At 47.0% G+C, this 24,957-nt stretch overlaps 1 protein-coding gene across 1 annotated transcript in view; it reads left to right on the top strand.

The window, feature by feature from the left end:
• The window catches only part of LOC124711624 (probable serine/threonine-protein kinase nek3), a 357,746-nt gene that overhangs the window by 301,100 nt on the left and 31,689 nt on the right, over window positions 1–24,957 (top strand). The window lies entirely within an intron of this gene.

Raw genomic sequence — 24,957 nt, forward strand, 5'->3', positions numbered from 1 at the left:
GGACTGCTGCCGCTGCTGCTGCCTGACAGGGACAGATGAGCCCCTGTGCGTCGGTGGAGTGTAAGCCGGAAAGCTATTCCTCCAAACTGACGGAGCGTATGATGTGGCCCGACTTCGTGTTTGATGTCCTGTCAGTCTGCTGGGACGGTGGTCTGGACGTGCTGGCAACTCAGTGGTCGCGAAGCAGGTGGGGCCATCTGGTTGCGTTAAGACGCTGCAGCCGGTGGCCCAGTGCTCGAAGCAGCGGATTTTCGGACTACGCGTTCTTCTCGTAAAAGAGCCGTGCAGCCTGACGAAACCTGTCTCGAACAGTTGGGATGTTGGAGACTCGGTGAAGGTCGTCCGACGGGAAGTCCCGAGGGAGGTGCAATGCCAGACGTAGAATCCGGTTCTGAAGGTGCTGGGGACGGTCGACGTGGGTCGCTGCAGCATTTCCCCAAACCACAGCGGCGTAGTCGATAAGCGGGCGTATGAGCGTAAGATAGAGCGCAACACCCAGTTCTCGCGGGAGCGCAGATGTCGGATTTAGAAAGGGGTACAGTCATTGTGCCCCTAACCTTTTTGACGATGTCGTCGATATGGTGTCACACCCAGGTACTTAGCTGTAGTGCCCCAAGGTACGGCGGTTCCCCTGATGGTGATCTGCGGTAGGTCGGCTGGGATATGCTTCTTGGTGATGAGGAGGGCTTGCGTCTTAGCCCCATTGAAGCTGAGGCGCCACCTCCTGGCCCACTGACTAAGTGTGTCAGCCGCTGCCTACATGCGTCGGTGGAGCAGAGCTGCAATCATGCTGCGCGTGTACATCGCCGTATCATCCGCGTAGAGGGCGACGTGGACCCTGTCCACTCGCGGCAAGTCTGCGGTATACAGGATGTACAGTATGGGGCCGAGGACGGAGCCTTGGGGAACTCCAGCCCTGACTCGGCGGCGCGGCGACAGATCCTCCGTGCGTACATGAAAGCTTCTGTCGGCGAGGTAAGATTTTAAGAGACGGACATGCGGCAGGGGCACACCGAGGTCCAGGAGCTTGAAGAGAAGCCCCTCATGCCATACAGAATCGAACGCCCGTGAAACATCCAGGAAGATGGCTCCGAAATACTCCCGCCGTTCGATGGCATGAAGGTCCTCTTCAACGAGTCGAAGCAGTTGGTGCGTTTTTGCGTGTCCAGGGCGAAAACCACATTGTTCGTCCGGTAGGAGACGTTCTTCCCTGATGTGACGCAGGAGGCGGCAGAGACAGACTTGCAAAGACTTTGTTGACTGCTGGTAGCAAACTGATGGGCCTGTAGCTGCTCGGGAGACGAGGGTCCTTCCCAGGCGTCCGGATGGGGACGACAGCGTGTTTCCACTCCTGAGGATAGCAGCCAGTGCGGAGGATGCTGTTGAAAAGGCGAGCCAGGTGGTCAGCGGCTGTCGGTGGCATCCGTCGCAGCATTTCATTCGTAAGCTGGTCAGGGCCTCCTGCCTTGCCTTTGTTGAGCCGTCGAAGTTGATCGGAGACTTCATCAGCATCCACCTCTTCGATACGTTCGTCACCCGTAGGGGCAGCGAGGAACGCCGGGAGAGGCTGAGCAACCAGGTGAACGTGATCCGGATCCATGGGGTCCATGACGGGCTGGAAATTATGTTCAAAACGTCAGTAATGGCGTTGGCTTTGTCCACTGGGCTGCTGACGTTTCGACCAACGGTGGAATCTTCTGACGCCGGCGGAGGAAGAACTGTGTGGCTTTCCAGGCGGTACCATCGTCAAGCCGAAGAGTGGCCAGGCGGTTGGACCATTCCTGATGGCGGTGGTTCGCAACGGCAACTTTTAGGTCCCTCCTCAACCTGTTGAGAGCCCTCTTCGTCGCTGCGTTGCGCGTCAGCTGCCATTCACGAAAGAGGCGGTTTTTGGCAGTTATCGCCTCCTTGAGATGCGGCGTAGTTGCCGGGATCGGTCAGGTGGGCCAGATCGCGGCCGCGGTGTTGCCCAGAGCACCGCTTATAGAGTACAGTCGTGGAGGAATCGGGCACAGCCATCAACCCCAACATCGTCTGCGTCAGGTGCGTCACGGAGACCCTCTTCCAACAGCTCCTGATACCAGGTCCAGTTGGTGTTCCTGGTCGGGATGCCTCTCCGCGTCACTGGCTGGGCATCGACGTCGATGTCAAATATAACTGGGACGTGGTCCGAAGATAAGGCAGTGCGGGTTCTGGCGGATATAACATAGGGCACCCCCTTGGCCACCGAATGTCGGGCACGTCTGGAGGTCCACCGTTGTTGGGGAAGTGGGTGGGTTCATGAGGTCCGAGAATGTCAGCGTTCCACCGCTGGGCCGCTCGGAGAAGTTTGCGTCCGTGTGTGGTGTCACCGCCAGACACCACACTTGCTAGGTGGTAGCCTTTAAATCGGCCGCGGTCCGCTAGTATACGTCGGACCCGCGTGTCGCCACTATCAGTGATTGCAGACCGAGCGCCGCCACACGGCAGGTCTAGAGAGACTTCCTAGCACTCGCCCCAGTTGTACAGCCGACTTTGCTAGCGATGGTTCACTGACAAATTACGCTCTCATTTGCCGAGACGATAGTTAGCATAGCCTTCAGCTACGTCTTTTGCTACGACCTAGCAAGGCGCCATTATCATTTGCTATTTATCTTGTGCTGCATGTACCGTCAGACCGATGTTCACCAATTATGGATTAAAGTTAAGTATTCCAGAAGCTACGTACCTTTTTTGCTAGTCTCTATTGCTTTAACTGTTCCAGACCTCACTCCAGCCGGCGTGAGCTTAAACGCGTGCCTTTCGGCTTCCTCTCCTAGTGGCTTGGCTGTCTTGCCAAGTCACAACACCGTGGTTGTTGGTGACACGGGAATGCCATTCGGTGTGCTTAGCGTTAAAGTCACCACCAGCAAAGACCTTTTCAGGTAATGCCAGCAATGCTTCAACGTCCTGTAGGAGTAACTGTCGGCCAGGCGGACGGTAGACAGCAACAAACGTGATGCGCCCATGCGAGGTGTCGACAGCTACAGCAGTGGCCTCCATCGCTTGTAGCGGCGGAAGAGGAACTTGATGGTGCACCAGTGAGGTCCAGACATAGACCGCTGTGCCACCGCCATGAGTTGGTCTGTCGGTCTGGTAACACATGTAGTTGGCAGCCCGGACATGGATACCAGGCTTGAGAAAAGTCTCGGAAACCAGGCAAATGTCGACGGCCTCATCCCGCATCAGCTGTCGAAATTAGCCATCTTGGGTGCGGATGCCCTGGGCATTCCACACTCAGACAGTGACGCCCCGTTGACTACGGGCCATGCTGGGAGGCCAGTGGTCCGGTGGAGATTGCCTGAACAGCTGCACTGACAGCGGAAATGAGTTTTCGCGGGATATCTTTGAGAAGCTCCCGAAGTTCTTGCAAGAGGAGCTTCATTTCGGCCATGCTGGAATCGGCCGCCTGGGATGGGACAGTTGCAGCTCGTGAGTGTTGAGCCGGGCTCGCCAAGACGTCAGCCTGACGCCCCTGTTGGCAGTGGTCGTGTTGGCCCTGGTCTTCACCCTGCTGCTGATGGTCGCGCTGCGGCCCGTGGACGGCGGTCCATCTCGGTATTGATAGCAGACTGACTGGACTAGGACAGAGCGGCTATTGGCCGCGGTCTGCACGTGGTGTAGCGGTGGCGCCCTAGCTGCGCGAGAGCCGCTGCGCGGAAGAGCCGCCGCGGACGCGGAGCCCTCTATGGGCTGACCACGTCCATTTGTTCTGGCGCGTGTTCGACTTCCGCAGTGGGAGGTACTAGAACTACTACTTCCTTAAGTCTGGCTATTTATTGATTCCAATCTCAAATTACATAGCAAAAGTAAGAAAAATGTTAAATGTGAGTGGACTGGGGTTAATAAGACTAGCAACTTGGAAAACTGCGGGCTCTGCACCAGTATACTTTGAGTTCACGAAAGTCGTGGGATAACGACTCGGACATAAACAGATGATGGTAGTACCGTGTACAGAAAGTATAAAAGGGTAGTGCGTCAGCGGAGCTGTCATTTGTACTCAGGTGATTCACATGTAAAGGTTTCCGACGTATGGCCGCATGACGGTAATTTACAGACTTTGAACGCGGAATGATAGAAGGAGCTAGAAGCATGGGATATTGCATTTCATAAATCATTAGGAAACCTAATACTCCGAGATCCACAGACTCAAGAATGTACCGAAAATACCAAATATTAGGCAGTACCTCTGGCCACGTACAAGGCAGTGGCCGACTGCCTTCACTTAACGACCGAGAGCAGCAGAGTTTGCATAGGCTGTCAGTGTGAAGCAGACAAGCAAGACTGCGTGAAACAACCGCAGAAATCAATGTACGACGACGAACGCATCCGTTAGCAGAGAGCGGAAAAATTTGGCGTTAATAGGCCATGGCGGCAGATAACTTGACGATTATTATTACTGACGCAAGTGCCTTTTCTAACAGCACGACATTGCTTGCAGCGCCTTGAAAACCGTGGCCCGGTCATATGAGTCCAGATTTCAGTTGGTAAGAGCTGATGGTAGTTTTCGAGTGTGGCGCAGACTTCACGAAGCCATGGACCTAAGTCGTCAACAAGGGACTGTGCAAGCTGGTGGTGGCTCCGTAATGGTGGAGCTGTGTTTACATGGAATGGACTAAGTCCTCTGGTCTAACTGAACCGGTCATTGCCTGGAAATGATTTTTCTCGGCTACTTGGATAGCATTTGCAGCCATTCATGGACATGATTTTTTTGTATGACAATGTGCCTCATCACCGGGCCACAACTTTTCGCCATTGGTTTGAAGAAAGTTCTGGACAGTTCGACCGAATAGGTTGGCCGCCCAGATCGTTCGATACGAATCCCATCGAACATTTATGAGACATAATCGAGAGGACAGCTCTTGCAAAATCTTCTGCGCCCAGCATGCCTCAATATTTCTGCAGGGGACTTCCATCCTTGTTGAGCCCTGCCACGTCAAATTGCTACAATGCGCCGCATAAAAGGCTGTCCGGCACGGTATCAGGAGGTACCCCATGACTTTAGTCGCCTCTTTGTATTTGGAGCAGTCGAATGAAAACGAGTCAGATGAAAAAAAGTAAGTGAAGTCTTTATTATTTCAAAGTTAATCACCATAACTGTTACTACATTTGTCCCCCTGTGAGACAAGACAGTCAGTGTTTTCATGCAAAAATATATGAGGCTTCATACGCAACCATGGTTGTACCCGAGCGAGCACACTGACAGGCTCAAAGCATTTCATCTGATCAGAGTAGTGTACTGGTTTATAGGGACCTATACACCAGGAAAGTCATACGGTGACATATACTGCAGCGAGCTTGGTCGATTATCATTCATTCAAATGCAGTGAAGATGGTTATTTATAACTGAAATCTCGATATGCAGGAATAATAAGAAAGCAATGAGATTGCGACTGTTTACTATGACAGTGTACGGTCGCTGTGCACAACAGTTCCTTATGGAATCAAAGATGATTCCTGAGCTGAACTTGCCTACGCGGTGTCTCGACCAAAATGCAATGGAACATCTTTGGGTTGACTTAGAACTGCCATTTGGCTCCAGACTCTAGCGTCTAACATCATTACCTTCTCCGGTTTTGGATCTTGAGAAAGAATGAGCAGCCATTCCTCCACAATCAAACGCTTCAATGAAAGCGTCCCAGGCAGAGTTCAAGTCGTAATAAAGTGAAGAGAGGACGCACTTCATATAAACGTCCACTAGCAGGTGTCTGCACACTTTTGATCTGACAGGGTAATCCCTGATAGCATATGAAAGTGCTGAACTTCTTGACGTTACCGTGGAGTAATTCGACTAATTAAATAAAGCACTTAACGGTTTACTGAAATCTGACGACAGAGGAAGTCGTCATAAAAGCTTGAGTAAATCTGACGTGGCAAGAACTCCGCGAAGCATTTATTCAGGAATGTCGCCGCGAAAAACTACGTTGTCATGCCTAGAAGCTGCTGCGATACATGGCGCTGGAATGGTAGCCTCAGGCTTGAGACGTCATTCTTGAACTGCTGGAGCTTCGTCTTCTCGGTGTCGTACTCTCACGGTACGTGGAAACGCACGTGGACGAGCAGTTGGTGACGTCACAGCATGGAACTCCACGTTCCACTACACTGCGGAGCATGAAATGAAGAATCTGGCGTGTTGAATTTTTTCCTTGTAGAGAGGAACGTGGCCAATGAGATGCGAGATCGTTTTAAGTTATAAGGAGAACATAGGAGCCGTCATATTGTATGGCGTTAAACTACGGTTTTGGTGGGTTTCCTTTCTCATAGAGCACGCGTTAGGAATATAAGCTGTTTCAGAGCATGAGCAAGTTGAGGAACTCTAGCTAAGATCTATTCTAATAAAACAAAAGGAAACTACAAATCGATAGGTAAAAGCTTCCTGCTCTAAATTTTGTTATCAAAAATGGTTCAAATGGCTCTGAGCAGTATGGGACTTAATTGCTGAGGTCATCAGTCCCCTAGAACTTAGAACTACTTAAACCTAACTAACCTAAGGACATCACACACATCCATGCCCGAGGCAGGATTCGAACCTGCGACCGTAGCTGTCGCGCGGTTCCAGACTGTAGCGCCTAGAACCGCTCGGCCACACCGGCCGGCAATCATGCTACAACACAATGATGATCTGTCAAAACCGCGTCTTTTTGGTACAGTTTTCATATTAAATATCAAATAATGGCATTTGTATATGCAATCTTTAGGCAGTCTATGCCATATATGGAGACATGTTGGTTACGTCGAAACTGTAGCGTAGATGGTAGTGTCGTGAGCTCTTGAGCTATGAGGAGAAAAGCGTCCACCTCCTTCAGTTTCTTTTTCTTCCTTTGTTTTTTAAAGGACCTGGTCTTTCTTATTCATTTAATAGATTACCTCAAATGTCAATGATATATGTTATAAATAAAGTAATAGTCGCAATTCTTGTTGCAAAAGTTAACGACTGGACTGGGATGCTTCCACAGTGGCCAGAAATCTTAACGTGATTGCCAATCTATGTCTGAAAGTAAATACAAGATACGCACTGGAAGTTTTTGCTATTATGTAACTTCCTGTAAAATATTCACTGATAAGCGAAACATTATAACCCCTTCTTTAAAGTCTGTACCGCCATGAGACTGTTTTTTATTACAGTGTTACATTTACACTTACACAATCATTACTTCGGCTTCAAAGTGCCATTATCAAGTGTTTTAAGTGTTAAACAGTGCCTAAGATGGCATACTGTCGTATTTAAAATACACTATTAGACACAGTGTCTAAGGGTCGATATTTTTGGTAAAGCCTACTGTTTTGTTTCATCACTGAGTATACCATCTTGAGTCAAGATGGTATACTCAGTGATGAAACAAAGCAGTAGGCTTTACCAGAAATATCGACCCTTGAGTCAAAATGGTATACTCACACGCGATCACAGCGTACGAAAATCAGCGGTCCGTTATTTACGCGAATTACATGACATTTGCGTAAACATCTAATGCCACATACCTCCATAAACCTACCAACAAACCATCGGATACCTGATGCACAGAATCAGTGATGTATTTTGTTCCGAAGAGCGACAAACAAGCTATTAATCAGGTGGCCATAATGTTTTGGCTCATCTCTCGGTTTATGGAGTGGGTCATGTTTGCACCTTGGCGGTAAACATCTTTTTGAGTTGTTGTCAGCAGCTTAGAAAAAAATCTCCTCGTCCGTCTGGATGAAATTGCGAGACGAATGTCGATCTTGGAATCCATATGATAAAGTACATTACTTCAGAGCGTAGGTAGTCAATGCAACTTTCAGAATATGCACAAACTGGTATTAGACAATACAGATGGATCCAAAAAAATGTATCCACTGTTTAAAAGTCCATAACTTGCAAACTAATTGACGGAGTTGTCTCATTTTTGGGGAAAGTGTAGCTTAAAATCCAACTTAAAGATATGACTGTAGGTGTTCGAAATGTTCACCATTAACATCCACACACAAACGATGCCGCCGAACTGCAGCACGAACTACTGACTGCAACGTGTTCAGTTGGATATTTGCACATGAATGCACGATGGATTCTCGAAGTTCATCCAATGTGCGTGGCTTTTGTCGATAAACGACGTCCTTTAGTGTTCCCCACATGTAAAAGTCCAGAGGAGTTAGGTCTGGGGAAGGTGGTGGGTAGTCCACAGCACCTCTACGGCCTATCCATCTTCCTGGTAGAGTTTCGTCGAGATACGCCCTAACACGATTTTGGTAGTGGGCTGGGCCACCATATTATTGAAAAACTCTTCCGTCTTCATACAAGTCTCTGATGGCAGGTAAAATGGATGTCTGAAGCTTCTTAGGGTACACCTTACCGGTAACTGTGCCATCAAAGAACAATGGCCCAATCAAGCCCCTGTAAGACAACCCACACCACACATTTATTCCTGGCAAATTCACGGCTTTGTCTACATGGACGGATTTTCGGCGGCCCAGTAGATGCAGTTGTGGCGATTTACCGTACCATTGAGTTTGAACTGTGCCTCTTCAGACCACACAATCATCTCTGCAAACTCTTCATCGTTGCGCACCATGTTAGTAAACCACTCGCAGTACTCCATTCTGCGATCTGGGTCGTCCTCGTTCATTGCGTGTAGCAATCGTGGGATATAGCACTTCCACTTTGCTGTCTTCAAAATTCGCCGAACACGTGAGCGACTCACTCCAGTTTCACGGGCACACTGTCTCACAGACTTCTGTGGTGAGCGAGTGAATTGTAACACACGACGGAAGTTAGCTGGACTTGTTACTGTTACAGGTCGTCCAGATCGTTGTTTGTCCACATCTTTAACACAGCCTTGTGCTTCAAATTTGTCTCGAATGCGACGAATCGTTAAACGTTTCGGAGGCTCTGTTTGATACTCATTCCGCCATTGCCGTTGAACCTCCTTAATGTTTAGTACTTAAAATACCACTTCAAAACTGACTTCCTTTCATCGACGGTAAGCCTTGCGCCAGCCATGTTTACTCGAGTAACCAGGTGCAACTAAGAACAAAACACTGACTAACTGGCGACTGTCATCTGACAAAACAAAACAACGCAATACAACGCTTGTGTGGCGATTACCGGAACTACAAACTATTACACTACCAGAGATGAGACAACTCCGTCAATTAGTTTGCCAGTTATGGACTTTTAAACAGTGGATACTTCTTTTTGGTTCCCTCTGTAATGCTAAACTGTAATCGATTTAAAACCGAAATGGTTGAAAATTCAACTAACGATTAACTTCTACTAGTATGTATCTCAGATCGTTGTATAGTATTATGTAATGTTGCTCTACCAGCAATTCGCTGTTCAAGCCAACGAAGAGTCTAGAATTCTGTTCGTTAACTTTTCCGCTCTTGATCGACAGTCGCTGTCAGAGTTAAGGCAGTTATTCTACGCACGCCCATTTTCGTAAAGAAACTGTGTGGTTACGAGCAAAATGAAATCTACAACGGCCGCTGGAGAGCGCTGCGAGCGCAGATCGCGTTAACCAGCCCGACCCGTGTGTTGACAGCGCTGTCTCCCGTGAACTCGGATGTATCGTCCGCGTCCACATCAACGTTAGCTGCTTCGACCCGTAGGCAGCCCGCTCACTGTTTGACCGGGCCTTAACCCTTTCGTGGGAAAAATTATTGAGCAGTTTTTTTAATGAATGGAGAGCAGATATTAGTTAACAATTAGGTATATTTATCATACAGAATATCAAATTTGCTCCAACTCTGAATGTGAGGTCACACAACAAGGTGGGAAGTATTCTTCCCACTGCCCTTCCTTGGAGTTAAATGACAAAAACAACTTTTTCAATATATGTCATATTTATTTGATAAATTTACTTCTCTTGTTGTTTACAATTACTTGCCACGAAATTTTCTGAAACGTGGGTCTATGCAAAGTGGTATTTGACAATATGTACAAACACAGCGAGTGCTCTTTCCCGCAGCTTTGGTACTACAATGACGGCACGTCCAGTAGGTTTGCCAGAAAGACAGGTTTTTGTCCACGCCTTTTTTGGGATGAGAAGCCAGCGATCAATTGTCTGGCTAGATAGATCCTGTATGTGAGCTGATCATGCTGTCCACTTTCTCTTTTACTTATTTTCCACAGGATAAAACTTTCACTGCAGCAACGTCCACCAGGAAATAAAATATTCTGTGCCACCATTTTACAGAACGTCTGCCAATAGCATACCTTTCTCGTAATTGATCAAACTTATCGACACCACCCATTATTTTGCTGTATTCTGCCACAACTTCAGGACAAGAAATCTCTGTATTAGTACTAGCCTTCTTTTTCCTTTTCACTGTAGCTGTTTCTCATGGGTCATGAATTGAGGACAGCCGGCCGGGTTGGCCGAGTGGTTCTAGGCGCTACAGTCTGGAACCGCGAGACCGCTACGGTCGCAGATTCGAATCCTGCCTCGGGCATGGGTGTGTGTGATGTCCTTAGGTTAGTTACGTTTAAGTAGTTCTAAGTTCTAGTGGACTGGTGACCTCAGAAGTTAAGTCCCATAGTGCTCAGAGCCATTTGAACCAACCAATTGAGGACAGGAAAGTGACTGGACGGTTATCCATCCATTTTACTGCAGAAATGGCTTCTTTTGTTTCAAACTGGAATTCTCCTCGTTCCAATTTTACGTTTTCCTTCATAAATTTGGGTAAATCAAAAATATTTACATGATGCTATAGCTTTGAGGAAAAAATCACAAAATGTCACGCAAACATCACCGAAAGGCTCCTCTACAGAGCAACACTCAGCTATACAATGCCTCTGGCGAAGGTACAGCAAAAATGGCGGAAACTTCCGATTGGAAGTAGCACCCTATAATGTTCACTAGGTAGTAGCACCATACAGAGGTGGGAACTGTGAATCCGACGGGACAAGGCGCGAGTTCATTGTAGTGGGAAGCATGTTTCCCACGACTCACGAAAGGGTTAATATGAGAATTTTCCATATACATACTGCGGCAAGCCCCACACACAGTGTGTGCTCGCAAGAGGTGTAGGAACTTGAAAGCGCCACGCCGCGCCGTCGTAGTCAATCGAGGGGCCTCTTCTGCTCGGAAGGTAATTGGCTGCGACGCGGAGTGCCTGTGGAGCAGCTGTCTTGCAAAAAGCCCGGTAGCTACTGGGCGGGGCGGCGCGGCGCCTGTGATCGGCGCGAAAACGAGAACGCCAGCAGCGGAAACCTCGCTAACGAGCAGAGAGAGGTTCGCACGCCACATCTGGGTCTAGGCCAGCACTCAAGGCAGCCAGCCAGCCGGAGCTTCTTACCCGCTCTGCTCAGCTCAGCTCAACTCAGCTGACGGAAGGCGCGGCACGGTCCGGATACGGCCACAGACTCACTCGCCGGTTTTCCCTTCTGGTTGGCGCGCAAGCTCTTGGCTCTGTTCTGGGAATAAATGTAAGTCCATGGCGGACAGCAGTGGAGAGTGTTGTGCCTCGGGATTAGTAGAGTGGTAAAACTACCGTAGGCTACCGTAGTCTGGCATCAGGCTACGGTAGTTTTCCTAGTAGCCTTGGCCAGTTAAAATCGTAAACACGTTACCTGTACGTTAGGTGTGTTGCATACCTCTCGGGCGTTACCTCATTTCTACGGCTTCTTCATAGACGGTCAGTGCCTTAGTAGATTCCTCTACAAACCAGAAACGGTGAAACGTCTACAAACTGAGTGAAGATATATAACGGGCAGCGTAACCTGCGGAATGTTTTTGCTCTATATACTTATCTTCCCGCCTTTTCCTTAACAATTAACGGTATTTATAAAAAAAATTGAAATCCTCATTGTTAAGTCTTGTTTTGTATGAAGTTTGTTGATTTGCAAGGTGAAACAGAGGGATGTTGTGGCAAAAATAAAGAAAAGTAATACAGATATATCATGTAGCGCTTTTCTCCAAAAAAAGGTAAAATTTAAAAACAAAGCAGAACAAAAACATATCAAACATCGTTTCAGCATGTCGTAGAGCTCACATAATACAGGTTTTTATTAGTCATAAATAAACGTTCGTACTTATCAATAATAACAGGAAACTCTTGCTTTTGAACATGGTGAAGAGTGTTCCATTGAGTACAAAATAATAACAACGATTACATATTTTTTTATATTTGTACGCGTAAACTGTACTTCCACCGAAAGAAATTGCTTTGGTTACATAAAATAGTAGAAGTTAGGCAAAAAGGTAATTTTTATTAGTTAAAAAAAGCAATTTATGTTTTATAAGGGTATGCAGTACATATTGGACTAAAGGCCAGTACACACTGGCCGTCAAGTCACCGTCACGTCACATCACGGTACCGTCACGTCACGTCACCGTCACGTCAAGGTGTGTTCACTTCGTCCGTCAGGTCACGGCACGTCAACTCAATTAAAGTCGCGTGATCTCAACTGGCATGGCTGTCCTCAGCTGTTCTTTTCACGGGAATTGCGATCTTCGCAAGCTGGATTTCAACTGTTTTTACATGCAAAGCTGACATACACAATATGGTAGTTTACGTACGTCGATGCTGGTGCCCACATTTGTACGAAACTGACATTTATTGGACTCAGATGGTTTACAGCTTGCAGGGATAGCATGTATATTAGCGAAAGAAGACAGAAATGCAAAACACACAAAAAGGAGTATCGGTCCGCAAAATGACAAAATGGTTCAAATGGCTCTAAGCACTATGTGATTTAACATCTGAGGTCATCAGTACCATAGACCTAGAACTACTTAAACCTAACTAACCTAAGGACATCACACAAATCCATGCCCGAGGCAGGATTAGAACCTGCGACCGTAGCAGCAGCGCGGTTCCGGACTGAAGCGCCTACAACCGATCGGCCACAGCGGCCGGCTCGTAAAATGACATTAAGTAATACAGAAGGTGAATTTCACACACTATACAAAGAGCTCGAGGAGGGGAAATCTTCATTTTATCGTTTAGGAAATCCGGGCATCAGGTTGTTTTCATTTGTTCCGTCAAATTGCACCCAGAATTACTAAAATGGATGCTGTGTTACGGGCTGCCATCACATCCCACAAAAAACTGGTTTGTTTAAGGTTGAGTTTAGTTGCTGGTCCAGTGCAAATTTTTGTGCAATAGTCATATCTCCCTCAATACCTTTACCTTCAAGAGTTACAGATTTTCTTTACGTCTCGTAATTGGCTTTTAATAGTCCAAGTGCCTTATTTGTACTGGGGTAGCTAGTGAAATCACAAATATTGACCATTGATAATTGGTAAACTGTTTCACACACAATCCAGAGAGCCACTTAACAACAAATAAGCTTGGCACAAACATGTATTTAAACAAATAATTTGCAGTGTCTAAATGTTTCAGTCTATATCTTTATTGAACGGTACAAATGCATGACAACATACTACTAATAAATCTGATTCTACCCACTGTACTTATTTCACTTCAAGTTCGGAGCCATATTGCAAGGCATTTAACTGTAAGATATGAAATAGCGTACCGGCGTGTATAAAAAAGTGTAGTAGACGGCAAATAATTTAGAACGTTCATGTGGGACAATTCAGACTGCTACTTCACTGCATCAATTAATCTTTCGTCATTTATAATAAATTTTAAGAAAACAAATAACGAAATGAAACCATTTATAACAAAAACAACTGATATTAAGCACGAAAACCACTTCGAAACGAAATACGGAGACCTGTACATGGCCGTGTATGAAGAGGAAATGAGCTTGGGGTCACGTGATCAACAACGGACGGATGACGTAAGACGGCAAAACTTTCTTCCCGAGAAACCTTGACGGTGTCGCACCGTGACGTGACGGGACAGCCTGTATGGATGCTGCCATTTGAAATGCATTGCAGAATGTTTTGAAGGGACGGGACGTGACATGACGGCCAGTGCGAATTGGCCTCAACGCTAAACGATGTGCAGTTCTACACTACTGGCCATTAAAATTGCTACACCAAGAAGAAATGCAGATGATAAACGGGTATTATACTAGCACTGACATGTGATTACATTTGCACTCAATTTGGGTGCATAGATCCTGAGAAATCAGTACCCAGAACAACCACCTCTGGCCGTAATAACGGCCTTTATACGCCTGGGCATTGAGTCAAACAGAGCTTGGATGGCCTCTACAGGTACAGCTGCCCATGCAGCTTCAACACGATATCACAGTTCATTAAGAGTAGTGACTGGCGTATTGTGACGAGCCAGTTGCTCGGCCACCATTGACCAGACGTTTCCAATTGGGGAGAGATCTGGAGAATGTGCTGGCCAGGACAGCAGTCGAACATTTTCTGTATCCAGAAAGGCCCGTACAGGACGTGCAACATGCGGTCGTGCATTATCCTGCTCAAATGTAGGGTTTCGCAGGGATCGAATGAAGGGTAGAGCCACGAGGCGTAACAAAATGAAATGTAACGTCCACTGTTCAAATTGCCATCAATGCGAACAAGAGGTGACCGAGACGTGTAACCAATGGCACCCCGTACCATCACGCCGGGTGATACGCCGGTATGGCGATGACGAATATACGCTTCCAATGTGCGTTCACCGCGATGTCGCTAAACACTGATGCGACCATTATGATCCTGTAAACAGAACCTGGATTCATCCGAAAAAATGACGTTTTGCCATTCGTACACCCAGGTTCGTCGTTGAGTACACCATCGCAGGTGCTCCTCTCTGTGATGCAGCGTCAAGGGTAACCGTAGCCATGGTCTCCGAGCTGATAGTCCGTGCTGCTGCAAACGTCGTCGAACTGTTCGTGCAGATGGTTGTTGTCTTGCAAACGTCCCCAATTGTCGACTCAGGGATCGAGACGTGGCTGCACGATCCGTTACAGCCATGCGGATAAGATGCCTGTCGACTGCTAGTGACACGAGGCCGGTCGGATCCAGCACGGCGTTCCGTATTACCCTCCGGAACCCACCGATTCTGCTAACAGTCATTGGATCTCGACCAACGCGAGCAACAGTGTTGCGATACGATAAACCGCAATCGCGATAGGCTACAATCCGACCTTTATCAAAGTCGTGATGGTACGCATTTCTCCTCCTTACACGAAGCATCACAACAACGTTTCACCAGGCAACGCCGGTCAACTGCTGTTTGTGTATGAGAAATCGTTTGGAAACTTTCCTCATGTCAGCACGTTGTAGGTGTCGCCACCGGCGCCAGACTTGTGTGAATGCTCTGAAAAGCTAATCATTTGCATATCACAGCATTTTCTTCCTGTCGGATAAATTTCGCGTCTGTAGCAAGTCATCTTCGTGGTGTAGCAATTTTAATGGCCAATAGTGTAATTATATGCCCCCAGTTCCTCTCCCACACATTCAATTATATTTCTTTCCTTACCAAAACTACCAGGAATCCTACCACTTACTACGTCATTTATATACTGTGCCAAAAATACCGAACCGTAGTTTTAGTAGTACACAACTATAATTTCACTACATGATCTCTCCACCATACCGTATATCTGACTTTGTCAAGTTGTTTTTTCTGAATGGTTCTATTAATTCCGGAAAATCTTATGCTGTTTCGTTTCTCGAAGATATATTTCCGTACATTAGCTATCTAATAATGGATTTAGCTTTCGCGTCCTTTGTAAAGTAACTCCAGCAAGCGATCGCAGAACCACACGTTTGGAACTCTTCTTCAATTCGGTTTATATCATGGTACAATCAGATGATGATGTAATGAATTTGATTACATTGTATGTGAACCTTTTATCCACAGGCGTAATCTATCCTTCATTTTCACTCGGTTTTGAATAAAGGCTTCCAGGTTTTTGTCTTATAATTAGACGCTTGATTGTGACGTCATTTATTACAATATAGAAACAATGTGTCTGATGACTAATGCCCAAAAGCAGGTGTTAGTCTCTCAAAGCTCCGGGTTGTTGACTGAGAGTTTCCCCGCGCAGGGCTTTCAACCGCTAAGGGCTATCATTTATGCAAATTGATCGCCGGTGAATGTCTGCAAATATTTCACGTCGGTTGCACGGCGTGACTGGGCGGGCAGCGGGAACGAGTAGTGAGTCAGTCGCTGCCGGCATAAAGCCGAACTCTCGCTTTAGGCGTCATCACTCAGACCAGGCGTGTATTTCGAATCAGCGCCGAGTCTGTTTTGGCTTCAGTTTCCTATGTGTGCGTGCCTATAAACACCTCGCCCACGCCCTAAAGGCACTAGTGCAGTTTTCCATTGTGTAGTCCCTGTTCCCTGTATGGCTCAACTGCAGTTTTTATTAATCAATCTGTCTATCTACTAATAAACTGTTGGCCATTGAACTGAAACACCAGGAAAGGTAGCAAACGGTAGTATGTTATTTATTGCATATGCACAGGGGTTGGGCAAAAATATGGAAACACCAAAATACGACACTTCATCATGCCTTTTTTTCAACGGAATGTTATACCATTCTCGGTACAAAATGGCAGCCTTAGGTAACGATGATGGAGGTCGGTACCGATCACGCATCATTCTCTCCAAAGTAGACCACAGAGGCTCAATAATTTTGACATCTGGTGATTCCAATGGCCAGGAGAGCTGCGATAGTTCACCATTGTGGTCACAAAAACAAGTCCGCTCCCATACCAGCTGTCTTGGTCACGGCATCACCATTGGGGAACAAATATTGTACCATGGGATGGAGCTGATTGTCCAAAATGGTCACATAATTCTTGACAGTAATGCGACCTTTGACCACGGGGCCAGTGGAATATCATGATATGGTTGTCCAAATAATCATCGAACACCGCCATGTTTCACTGTTGGGACGCAAATTTGGCGAGAAGTTGGAAACAGTGTGAAACAAGACTCATCCGACCAAAGACATTCTACCAAAGATATTCTTCCATTGCTCAGCAGTCCATGTTTTATAGCTTCGGTACCACATTTTCTTGTTAGGGGCATTTGCATCACTGATACGTGGTTTTCGAACTGCATCTCGCTCTGCAATTCCCGGCTTATGGAGCTCCCTTTGTTTTGTGGTGCTGAAAAGGTTCGCGGATGTGACATTCAGTCCCGCAGCGACTTTTGAAACTGTTGCCCTCTTTATTTTTCATCACAATCCTCTTCAATGACAGTTCGTCGCGATCACTCAATACGCAGACTTTTCCGCTCAGCGACATAACGGATTATGTTTTTTTTCCGAATGCGGTATATGTCTTCGATGGGACTCCTCTTGAAACACCAAACGCTTCGGCTACTTGGGTGCGGAAGCACCCACCATATGAGCACTGACAATTTTCCCATGTTCGACTTCACTTATCCCTAAATAACACACTTGCAACTACGCAGAACACTGTTCTGACCCCGACCGACACTTGCAACGTAATAAGGACATTGCTCAGGTACCGTTCATGATCAGATACAACTGGACCACCTGTAGACTTAGCTCGCGTCCGCATTTATGTTGAAGGATGCATATTTCGCGGTTTTCCTGTTGTTTTGTCTAACTCCCGTACAGTACAGTTTGTAAGTGATTCGGGGCTCTACGGAGTGCGAAATTCAGCACACAGAACTGTCGCCTCTGGCAGCCACAAAGTGTATAAACCGGTCGGGCATTGAGTCGAACTGAGTTTGGATGACAGATGGGGGTGCGTGCTGCTCCAAAGCTTTACTAGAGCTCATCAGTAGTAGTGGCTGACAAATCGTGGCGTGCCAGTCTGTCGGCAATCCATGGTCAGATATTTTCAGTAGGTGAGGGACATGGAGAAACCGTCGGACACCCTCTGTTTCGAGGCAGGTCAGGATAGTACATCCAACATGCAGTCTTGTGATATTTTTTGTACGAGGGGCGTTCAATAAATAATGCAACATGCTTTTTTATTTGACAGTTACTGTTGAAAAAATGCGGAATTTGTTGTGAGACACCGCTAAAACTTCCCACTTTAGTCCCCGAAGCTTCATTGAGTTCCGATAGGTGGCGTCTGTAACGGAGGTGCATTCCAAGCAGAGATCTGTCACTGAGTTTCTTTTGGAGGAAAACCAGAGCATCATAGATATTCATAGGCGCTTTCAGGGTGTCTACGGAGACCTGGCACTGAACAAAATCATGCTGAATCGTTGGGCGAGGTGTCTGACATCATCGGAACAAGTCTGCGCAAACCTAACCGATTTACGCGTGCCGGTTGGCCACAAACGCCGGCCGTAGTGGCCGAGCGGTTCTAGGCGCTACAGTCTGGAGCCACGCGACCGCTACGGTCGCAGGTTCGAATCCTGCCTCGGGCATGGATGTGTGTGTTGTCCTTAGGTTAGTTAGGTTTAAGTAGTTCTAAGTTCTAGGGGACTGATGACCACAGTAGTTAAGTCCCATAGTGCTCAGAGCCATTTGAACCATTTTTTGGCCACAAATAGCTGTGACTACTGCAATGTTGAAACGTGCGGACACTCTCATTCGAGGTGATCGACGGATCTCTCAAACACCTCGCTGCTCAACTGTAAGTCTCTGATGGTAGTGCTAACACACCCATTCAGTAGTTGGGGTACGCAAAGGAATACGCCCACTGGGTCCCCCGGCGCCTGACGGAAGACAATAAAGAGCAACGACGGGTCATCTGCGCCGAACTGCTTGCGCTTTACGAGGCTGATGATTACAGACGCCTCACCCAACGATTCACCGTGCTTTTGTTCACTGCCAGGTCTCCACGCACATCCTACAGGCGCCTACGAATATCTATAACGCTCTGGTCGAACGTCGCCACAGGTGATGAAACATGTGTTCATCACTTCGGATGGAAACAAAACGGCAGTCTATCGAGTGGAGACACACCACCTCTCCAAAAAAAATGTTCAAAGCTGCACCTTCAGCCGGTAAGGTGATGGCGACGGTCTTATGGGGCTCTGAAAGGGTTATTTTGCTTAATGTCCTCCCTCATGGTGCAACGGTCAACTCTGAAGTGTACTGAGCTTCATTGGACCGTTCTCCTTCATCCTCCATGAAGCCCGGATCTCGCACCTTCCGACTTCCGTCTGTTTGGCCCAATGAAGGATGCACTCCTCAGGAAGCAGTACGTGGATGGGGATGTAACTGGCTCCGACGTCGACCAGTATAGTGCTTCCATGCGGATATGCAGAGCCTCCCAGTAAGGCGAGGTAAAGCCGTCGCATTGAACAGAGATTATAACGAAAAAGAGGATCTTGTAGCCAAAAGAGTGGGGAGTCATTTGATGTATTGGATTCCTGAATAAAACCAACGTGCTTTCAGAAAAAAACGGTGTTGCATTATTTGTTGCACCCCCCTAGCAAGATAACGTCACAGAGACCGCGCAGATCCACAGCCAGCGGCCTTAACACGTCAGAAATGTGACGCCTGCTATCCAAATCACAGGCAGTGTGAACCAAAGATGATTGTATTGTGTACCGAACGGCATCTCACACCACCACGCCTTCTCCTGCGCCCAGTATAATGAAGACGAACATAATCTGGCAACGTTCGTTTGCCTCAGAGCTTTCACATACGGATTCGTCCGTGCTGATACAGTACACATAACCGGGACTCGTCTGAAAAGACGACACGGTGCGACTCCTGTGACCAATGCTGTAATCGCGCCCACCGCTTACGGCACCCCCCCCCCCCTCCCCCCCCCACCAACCTCGTCAAGGGAAGCCGCTGGGTGGTCCCCTTGAAAAATATACGGCCGATTTCCTTTCCCAAATGCTGCTTGCGCTAATGACTTCGTTCTCCATGGGACATAAAACCACAATCTTACTTCATCCCTTTCTTGAAGTTCTGTCTTCTTTATAAAATCCAATAGGAAATGCTCTTCGAAGAATTAACGAGACTACAAGCGAAGGAAAGAAGCAGACGGAGTTAACGTCGTACATAATTTAACACATCGATTACCAACTTGCACACGGCTCACTGAGTGAATGTAACTCAGCAGTAATTTAAATATTTTGTGTCTGATGTCATCAGCACAGACGGTGGGCCACGTCAGGACAGGTTTGAGAGCTGTGTTGGTATGCTGTAGCCCTGCGCCCAACGGTCTTGTGTGAGAAAGGATGTTCCCAGCCAATACGTGTGACCTTGCTTCCCACATTACGTCACCAACTTACGGGATGAAAGTTCCTTCGAACACGTAATTGAGTCTTATGTTTGTCGACGGTTCTTTCCACACTCCGCAAATTCTGACGCACGTACATAACAGCAGGCTCTCTTATACAGACTCCACAGTGAACGTGCGATCTTTCAGTGATCAGACTGGCATTTCCCTGTACGGAATCACAAGTTGTATTCGACCTGGACTTTGGCTATGGATACCAAAACGATGTGCGTTTTGAATGATAATCTCTGCAATCAACCAACTACAGAAGCACAAGGCTCATCTACACCAACGCTTCGGCGATCAAAGATGGATGTTGTGCTTACTAGGATAAGAAATTCATGGTGTCTAAGGAAGTAACGAGTATGACGGGACGGCAGAACTTATCGCTGAACAACGGGGGCTTCTATATGCCGCGATGCATCTGCGTGATCAGATCGTTATCCCCTCCGTTCCCAGGTCAGCACTTGAATTACTGAGATTGGATACAGTGGACGAAACAGTCATCGAATTGCTTATGACATCATGAAGTTGATATAGAAATTCACAACTAGGAATCACAATGCCACGATGTGTTGAGGAAAAGATGAGTGTGACATTGCTCGAAAAATGAACAGCGGACCTGGTGGTCGCTTACGACAGGGGGAGAGACCTTACAGAAGGTCCTCTGTCTAGTAACCAGAGAGATGTGGAACGTAAAATGGCAAGGGTCTTCAAAATGCGAAGGCAGAAATCATGTTAAAATTAACCTGGTACTGATACTTGACTTCTGGCTCTCGAAATATCGATGATCCAGAAGATTCAAGAACACTGAAACACACATCACCTTCAATCATGGCTGGTAGCGGAACCACCTGCATCGCATCGGATAGGTGCCCATTCAGTATGCGATTGCGGTGAAGAGGAAGATGCCAACCACATCTTCCGTGGCTGTCTGAACAGATACTACAAGTCAGTTACTGCAGCGTCTGCTCAAACACGGGCCCCCTCTGCCGTCTTGTAGGGCTTTGCTGGTATGCCGTTTATCGCCTTTTAATGTAGAGTGGATAGAGTATATCTGTGCTGATGGCTGCACTTGTCATTATGCAGATGCAAACGTTTTAAAAGTATTACTGTTCAACGTCCAGTCGACGACAAGGTCATTAGGTACTTACTACAGGTTTGGATAAGAAGTATGGGGACAGGAAACCGACTGTAGTTTTTTCAAGAGAACTATTCCAGAATTGGCGTTCAGTGAGTCAGAAAACCAGGGAAAACTTAACTCTATCAGGTCTTCCTGGCTAATGATCCAACGCACAGGGTACTCGCTTATCAAAAAATGGTTCAAATGGCTCTGAGCACTATGGGACTTAACTGCTGTGGTCATCAGTCCCCTAGAACTTAGAACTACTTAAACCTAACTAAGGACATCACACACATCCATGCCCGAGGCAGGATTCGAACCTGCGACCGTAGCGGTCGCGCGGTTCCAGACTGTAGCGCCTAGAACCGCTCGGCCACTCCGGACGGCTACTCGCTTATCCTTGATTTCATTACACCTGACCACATTCCTTAACTTGAAGAGTGACAGTATCGGACACGACGGCACGGAGGCAACCAAAACTACAGGCCCATTCATAATTTCCCTCAGGGCGGCAGACGATAACTCCGCGAAAAACTACAAGATATAAAGATAACATACTCATATCATTGATAGAGCATTTCTCCAACTTTTTAACTCACATTACAGGTGCTCAATATGGGCACGGTCTGTAACGAGGCAAACGTCGACACACGTGCAAATCTTAAATCACAGACACGAATTGCCTGGGTAAGCCCAACGACAGCTGACTGCTTTGGAAATCTGTTCATTCTGCTGCCTGTCTGCAGGAACGAACTAAATATATAGGACGGTACGGAGCGGATACTTTGTGTACATAAAATGATACGGCTGTTCCCCAGTGAAACTGCGCAACGACACATATTACGATTCAAAATTTGGAGAGATGCACTATTCAGTGATATGGGTCATACTTCTGTATGTCTCGTAGTTTTTGTGCAGTCGTCTTCTCAAACCCCATATAAATGTGCAACCTATACACTGAGGCGACCGAAGTCATGGTATATCTTCTAACATCGTGTCGGATCTCCTTTTTCCCGGCGTTATGCAGCAACTCGACGTGGCATGGGCTCAACAAGTCGTGGTAGAGCACATGCCCGCGAAAGGCAAAGGTCTCAAGTTCGAGTCTCGGTCCGGCACACATTTTTAATCTTCCAGGAAGTTTCCATTCGTTGGAAGTTCGCTGCAAAAATATTGAGCCATGCTGCAGCTATAACCGTCCATAATTGCGAAAGTGTTATCGGTGCAGGATTTTATGCACGAATTGACCTCTGGATTACGTCCCATGAATGTTCGGTGGGTGAACAAGTCATTGGTTCGAATTCTCCAGAATGTTCTTCAAACGATGGGAACATGAAACTCATGAATAGCTTCAAATGGTCTCCAGGTAGCCGAACAGAGCACCCTAGCAACTAGGCCTTCATATGTTTCTACTGGGTTTCGTACACCAGCGTCGAGTCCAGATGTGTGAGATCCGGCGATCACGCTGGTCATGGGACAGGACCTCCTCTTCCAGCCCAACGCTGAGGGTGCGTGTTGTTCAAGTGCTCGTGGACATTAAGATCGGAATGGCCTGGTGCATCGTCCTGTTAAAACCACATCTTCCCGCAGACAACAGTCTCCAAGAACTGTGACAGCGTATCTCGCAGGAACATCAGGTAACGTGGGCCCAGAAAATAAGGTCCTATTACGTGATCTTGAAAAATGCCCGCCCATACTTTGACAGACAATTGTTTCTGGTGTTCACTTATGTCGGTGGCATGACGACTGTCATCACTCCACACATGGCTGTTTGGCTGTTGAAGACATCACCACAGGTGAATGAGGTCTCATCTGCGAACAGTACATACTGTAAACAGTGCAAGCTGTACGAAGTTCAGTACTAGAGCACTGCGATGGATAATCCATTGACAGAAGTGAAAACATATCCGTCCAGTGTACAACAGACACGCCGAATCTTGGCGAGAGTGTTCCAGAACTGCATGCGCCATTGCAGTACATGCATTGAGATTGGCACTCGTCGCTTTGAACACTTACTATGATCTACGTTGTTGTTATGGAGTGTACACTGTGTATATCCTTGACACAATAAATATGCATTTCCATCGGTTCCTATCCAGATACGAGGGTTGTTCCGATCGGTTGCGAAATGTAAACCACAGTGAAAACCATAAACGTTTTATTTGCAACAGTTAGGTACACCTTCCACCTGCTTCTCTACATAGTCGCCTCTCCAACTTCAAGTTTTGTCGTAGTGTTGTATCAACTTTCCAATATCCTCATCATAGAATGTAGTCGCCTGTGCTTTCGGCCAGTTATCTGCACTGGTCTGCAGCTAGTTGTCTGTGGAAAATTTTTGTCTTCATAGCCAGCGGTTCTTCTGAGCAGAGATGAGACTTAGGGTGAGCCAATTACGGGACGGTATTGTGGGATGTGGTATTGATAGCTACGATGCCACAACGTAGATGCGCTCTGCTAGGTTGGCACTACTGCGAGACACCGACGACAGCGCCCTCTAGCCGGAGCTGTTGAGCTCTACGAGCTCCGCTCCAGATTCAGCCCATTTCATCAAGAGCAGACGGCCTGGAAACATCGCTTCAACCTCAGCTTGCTATTGAGACTATGTATCTACTTACGACGGGAATACGGTTTCGCACCTACGGGCTCTTCAGTGTAAAGTTACGTATCTCATTGACTAATAATTAAATGTACTTTCACGTAAAAATCTGTACCGAGAATCTTACCTCACCTGCTCCTGCTCACTTCCTACATTCGGCCTACCCATTCCGTTTACAGGAGCAGACCCACGCGCCGCCTTCCAGGCAGGATACAAAATGGGTGATCAAACATTTCTCATCGGAAACGTTCCAGGAGCGTCTTCATTGCCTCTGCAGTGTGCGGCCGAGAATTGGCACGAAGAAGAGACTGCTCGACAGTTGTGTTATGTGGGCTGCATGTCACAGACGAAATCTCTAACTAAGCCCTCATACTTGGCGGGAGACGCTATTCCCTACACGTCTTTACGTGCTCACTGTTCACTCAAAACTGAAAAGAGCGACGCGACTCGATCGACAGACATACTAGAGACACTTCCCAACACATCTGTGCAAAGCTTTACCGGATTTTCCCAGTGGTTTCCATTTCGCGATCGATCGGAACTTACGTTCTGGACAACCCTCGTATAATCGATTATGGACCTACCTGTCACCCGTTTTAACTTGACCCAAAAGGTTTGAGACACCCTGTATAACTGGTATGTTTAGGGTGACCAGATGCAATTGTTTAAAAAGGAGGACAAAATAAGAAAAAAAAGGACACATCAAACGGGTCAACTGCAGATGTGGATACCATCCGTCAGTTTTGGACAAGTCACGTGACTGCCGGGAATTACCGGTAAAACTAGTAGTTACTTGTTACTGATGGTCAGGTAGTGGCTAACTGAGCAACATAAAAAAATTAAAAACATTGATTGTGGTGACAGTATGGCGTCAATTGTTTTCTTATGTCAACACACGAAATTGTTTACAAAGCGAAAAACGTGAGACCATTCACCCCCCTTCATTCGACGCACAGCTACCGACATATACAATTCAAGCACCAGATGACGACATGTAAACTGCACTTTAACCTTCCGAATACAAATTAATTGGATGACTATCGAACAATGAAATAAAACCATGACATTTAATCTGTCTAGTTATTTCTTACCTTTATTGGCCACTGAGACGTACGTTCCAGCTCCGCATATCTTACATTCCGCTTCAAATTCATTTCTCCCTTTCTTAAAGCCGGATATTTGCAGGAAAGGACATCAGAAAATGT

Source organism: Schistocerca piceifrons, chromosome 8, assembly GCF_021461385.2.
Source record: "Schistocerca piceifrons isolate TAMUIC-IGC-003096 chromosome 8, iqSchPice1.1, whole genome shotgun sequence".
NCBI lineage: Eukaryota > Metazoa > Arthropoda > Insecta > Orthoptera > Acrididae > Schistocerca > Schistocerca piceifrons.